Here is a 6000-nt window from a genome sequence, read left to right on the forward strand (position 1 = left end):
TGATGGTTCTATTTGTGACTTCTGTCATGACATTGGAATGAGGGTAATACACTGACGAAAACTTATTCTTGATACCCCAATCCTTGAAAAAGAACTTGAACTCTTCATAATTGAATTATATTCCATTGTCAGTGATGATTGTATGGGGAATCCCAAATCTTCCAATGATATTGTCCTTGAAAAAATCAACCATTCGTCTGGCAGTGATGGTAGAGATTGCTTCTGCCTTCGCCCATTTCGTAAAGTGATCAACAGCCACAACTACGAACTTGCGTTGCTTTTTGGTTGGAGGGAATGGTCCAACTATATCTATGCCCCAAATGGCGAAAGGCCAACCTTCAATAATTGGTCTCTCGAGGGCTTTAGGTACGTGGCTGTCATTTGCATGAACTTGGCAGTTATGGCAAGCCTCTACCATTTTTCGTGCATCTTGCTCCGCATTTGGCTAGAAGTATCCGATTAATCTTTCCTTTCTAAAAATGGTGGAAGACGCTTTGTGGGCTCCATATACACCTTCATGCAATTCCCTTAGTATTACTTGACCTTCCCTCATTGTAACACATTTCAGCCAAGGTTGGCTAAATGATTTGTGGTACAATTGGTCGTTCATAATTGCATAATAAGATGCTTTTTTTACCATCCGCCTTGCATCATCTTTGTCTTCAGGCAAGACTCCTTCTGTCAGGTACTGGAATAAGGAGGTTTGCCAATCATCTAAGGCGGACGTTATCACTAGAATGCATTTTTTGGTAAATGTTCGCTTTGTTTTTATTTCGAACGGGCATGTGAGATCTTTCCATTGATCTTTGTTTGATGTCAGCTTTGCCGAATGATCTGCTTTAGTGTTTGAGCCTGATAGGGGTCGAAAAACCCTATCTTTAGGTACGTTTTTAGGGTAGTTTTGATTAGTTTTCATTCAATAAGCGAGCAATTCTCGCACTTTTATGCATGTGCGCGTGTTAGTTAGTTTTAGTAGTTGTTTTATTTACTTTTGTAGCTTCTAGTCATTTTCTGATTGTTTTCAAGCAAAATATTTTCAAAATAGCACACACGTGAACTATCACTTATTTATTTCGGCTAATTGATCCATCAAAGGTCAAACCAGAGGCCAGCTTGATGAGCTGGCCATGCCCAGCTCGACGAGCTGGCTGCTAGGGGCCAGCTCGGCGAGCTGGCCTGCGGGAATCAGTCTTTTTTTACTAATTCTTGGCCCCACGACTTCACGATTTCGGCTCCACGACTCCACCTGCATTGGGAAACAAGTTAGATTAGGTTTAAGCATAAAACTACAACTATAAATAGAACTTTGTATCTCTATTTTTATTATCTTTCAACTTTGTAAAAACCCTAGCCTCCATCCTTGAAGAATCCTCTCATCCCTTCCATCAGCCATTGAAGAACCTTCAACGTCCGTGCTCCCCGAGGATTATTCAAGGCTCAAAGATGTCTGCATTGGTCGACAGGTTCCCTAAAAGGGATTTCTTTCTCTTTTACATTTTGTTTGCCTTTGATACATTCTATGAATCCTAGGCTAATTGTATCTTCGTGACAATATTTTCCATCTTTAATATTAATTCATGTTTTGTTTTATTCAATTGATTGTTATTCCGTTTCTAAGTCTTACGCTTTGCCTTTCTGAGTTAATTCATTCATAAATCCAAACATTAACTTGGCACATATTGCAAGCTGAATTTGACCTAGTCAGAGCCTATAAGATTGACAACCTTATGGAAGATTAAGTCCAAATTTCTGAGCCTTAGAGCTAGTTTTGGCCTTACAAGGGAATCACGCGCTAGGAACCATAGAAGGATAAGTAGGGTTAATCGCCTTAGGCACAAGCAACTCAGATTAGTTTTACAATTAAATGATTAAATAGGATTGAATTCAGTATTATCGTATCACTCTGTATCTCTCCAGGTCAATTTACATTGTTAAGGATCACTTAGGAGTATAATAACTTAATTGGGATTAGTTTAATTTAAACAACCTTCAATCTCAAACCCCCCATAGCCTAGATACCATCAGACGCCTAGTAGTTTGGTACTTGCGGTATAAATAATGTGGATACGATACCTGGACTTGTCCAGATTATTACTTGATAACGACGAGGTACACTTATTCCCTTAGTGAGTCTCATCGAGCATTAGCTCCGGAGGCGCATCAAGTTTTTGGCGTTGTTGCCGGGGATTTATTTTCCTGCAATATCGAACCAAAGGTCGAATTTGTTCGTTTAGGCATTCATTTTGTTTGTAGCTGTTCATATTTTGCCTATATTTGTAATTTCTTTTACTTTGAAAATTCTATTAAATTGTAAAAACTGTATCATTGTAAAATTCTCCACATTTTTTATACGTCTTAATTTTCATTTTTCAGCACTGTCGTGGATAACAGAGCTTCTAAACCATCCATGGCTAACTTAAATAAGAAAATGGACTTCCTTGTGGCTTCTCTTAGCTGTAATAACCCAGCAAGGATACCATTCTGTGCACGATGTGGCCAAAACTACCACGATGAGGTTTGCCATATCAACCATTTTGTACTTAGACGTGAGAATGTAAGTTTCTTGGGAAACCACCAGAGGTATAATTCTAAACCCGAAACATACAGCTACTATAATGATTGGGGAAGCACTCAATATTCATCTGGGCCATATAGGGTGCCCACGGATGATCTCTCTTACTTTCAGCCTAACACAATTTTTCATGACAGGCAAGCAGGGTATTCTAACGAAGTAATAGCTCTCTTATGGGACATAAAAACCCGGCTTCCAGCTAATGAGGTGGCCCGCAAAGCTCTAAGCAAGCAAATCGCCACAATCAAGCAGGAGGAAAGAGAGTACCAAGAGGCAGTCACCTCACAAGAGGAAACGGCTCAAGCCACCTTGAGAAGTGGTAAGGAAGTTGACACACCCATACCACCTGATGCTCGTAAAATATATAGCATTTAATAGGACAAGTGTATCCTATCGCAACAAGTAATATTGTGCTAAGCACGAGATCGAACCACAAAGACTATTTGTTATAACTAGCAAATCTACCTAGAGTGATCTGTTGAATGATATGTTGGGTTTTTTATAACTGATTAATTAAATTGAAAGCAATAAAGATAACAAGATAAAGTGAATAATTGACAGGGTAGAAGGTGAATTAATGGATGACACAATCTAGGCTGAGGATTCCTTTGATTAAATCCTATGTATGAGTTTAGGGAGTTCAGATTTATGTTTTACCAATGATTTGAATGTAATTGTCCTAAGTGAAAGACTAATGTGATCAGTATTGTCTTTCCTATTCACATACATTCGGGTAACGGCTTGATTAGGCATATACCCTAGGTCATGCAAAGCATTAGGTTTATTGACAATTAAGACTAAAGTCGTAGCCCAGCCACAAAGCCTCATTCCTAGTGGTCTCTAGCGAAGTCAGATTTACACAAGTTCGGTATAGACGATTCCATGGTCAGGTTCTCATCTATCTATAATCCTATTTAATGTCAAGGTCACAGGCATTAAGCACATTATATACATAAACAGGCTAGTTGATCATTATCAATGTTCATTCTAGCATAAATCATGTTCCTAACAATTTCTAGGCATTAAGCATGCATAAACTGATCAATCAAAGGTCCTAGATCCCTAATCATACATATTCTTACAATCAATTTCATCCCTATCCCAAATTGGATGGGGATTAATTCATAGACAAATTAATCATAGCAATAGGCATATAAGAATAATGGAAAAAACTTCAATTAAATATAAACGGAAAAGATAAGAGAGAGAGATAGAAATCCAAAACCCGCTTGTCGATTCTGATTACAAAAATAGAAGATCTGGAGCTTCTTCCATCAATTGTTCTTGAACAGAAATAACAAAATAGAAAATAAATCTAATCTAGAAACAGGAAAATAAAAATGAAATAAAAGCTAAATCTACATTGTGGAGGAGAGAAAGCCCTAGCGGCTCTCCAATTTATTAAGTGGCTAATCCCCCCCGAATAATGAAGATTAGCTCCCTATTTATAGAGTTAGGGAGAAACCCTAATGTCTCCGGGGGCAAAATAGGACATTTATAAAGTGTTTAAATGGGCTTCTGGGCCCTGATCCGCGAATTTCAGCAAGGGGGAAGGCGCTGGTGCGCCTTGCCCCGCCTCGTCTCGTCGAGACAAGGAGTGTCTCGACGAGACGAGGGCCTGTCTCGACGAGATAGGTATTGTCTCGCCGAGATAGGTCCAAAAAGGGGCGATTTTGCTCCGGCTTTTATCTGTTTAGGTCCCTAGGCTTCCAAAAAGTGCTCTAATGGTCCCTGATGAATCCCAAAAGTGCTCTAACGGTCCCTGAATAATCCGGAAATGCTCCAATAGGCTTGGGTCTGGTTCGAAAATGCACGAAAGGTCCCTGAAAATCCATGAAAACACCAAAAATACCATAAATAAAGGAAATTACTAATTTTAACTAAAAAGTAATAAAACGATACTGAAATTAAATAGAAACAAAAGGAAAACAAACTAAATTAATCCTAAAAACCCTATATAAATGGGAGCTATCAACCTCCCCACACTTGAATCTTGCTTGTCCTCAAGCAAGACAGAATCCAAAGCAGAGAAAAATCAACAAATAGCTCCCTTACAAAAACAAGAATCTACTACACTTTATTATTCACAACAGTTCAGACTACTCATTTTGCAATTAAAAACATAATGAACCTCAGACGAGTCTCCAAAACTGATTAATTTGGTTTTATCGATCAACACTTCATGAAAACGAAAGAAAATGACTAAAATGGATGGCTCACAAGTGGTCACTCTAACGCTCAAGTGTTTGGGTGATTTTTTTTTGTAAACGCTCTACATTTAATTGCACAAAGTGGTCACATTGGAATTGCATCATCCATCCGGTCAAAATTAATGCATTAAAATTAAACAAAATCATAGGTCTTTAAAGGGTTGTAACATTGGCTAAAGGTTTAGGGTAGGAAAAAAGAAATTTATAGGCAAAAAGTTAATGACTCAAATAGTTAAAATTTTTGCAAAAAGGACAAATTTTCAGCATTAGGGAGCTATAAACCACCTCCCCACTCTTAAAATCTTGCTTGTCCTCAAGCAAGTCGAAATCCAAAAGGGACACGTTTTCCGCTATGTAAAAGAAGGTTTAAGCTCAAGGTTGTGTTTGTGAGTCAATGAAGTATTCGTGAAGCAACTAAAAATATAAACACGTCTTTTATCCTTTCCTCTATTTTATTGTTTTTTTTTTTGATTTGGTTTTTAACCATTTTTTTTCTTTTTGAATAGAGGGGATAAAGAGTGAAAATCAAATGGGTAAGGGTTGCTTCTTCTATTAAAATTACAACCTTTTAATGATTGCTAGCGAGAATTTGAAGGAGATGTGTGTCTAAGGATTTATCAAAACTAAATTGAGTCAATTAACTTGGGTGAGAAAGGATATTTAAGAAGGCTAAGGTTTGTAACAAGGTTGATCAAAGAAAAAGGTAAAAAGCTCAAAGGGGCTTATCTAGTGGAATTGTTAATGGATTTTGGCTAAACAAAGAAATAGGCTAAATTTCACAAAGGGCTATACCTAGGTTGCCTAATCATTTCAAGTTTAATAAAAACACAAAATTCAACCAGTATTGGATGCAATTCCTATGAGCACAAAGACAAAAAGTATGAAATCCTAAAATTAAAACAAAAACATGCAACCTAATATAGAAAAACAAAAAGAAATTAAAAACATGCAAATGACAGAATCAAAAATCATCATATCCTAGTATCTCCTCCCCACACTTACAACATGCATTTACTTCCATCATTACATAAAAGTAAAACATAAAGTGCAGAAAAGAAATAGGATAGAAAAACTCCCTCAGGGGTGGCTTATCAATCCAACCCCGAATTTCCGATGCTAAATTTTCAATTCCAAGCTGCAGTCCTGAAAATCAATCCGGTGTCGGTGAGTATTCCGATTAGACGGTTCTGCCAATAGAAAAAAAAAACAAACATAAGA

This window comes from Euphorbia lathyris, chromosome 2 (genome assembly GCF_963576675.1).
Source record: "Euphorbia lathyris chromosome 2, ddEupLath1.1, whole genome shotgun sequence".
Classification (NCBI taxonomy): Eukaryota; Viridiplantae; Streptophyta; class Magnoliopsida; order Malpighiales; family Euphorbiaceae; genus Euphorbia; species Euphorbia lathyris.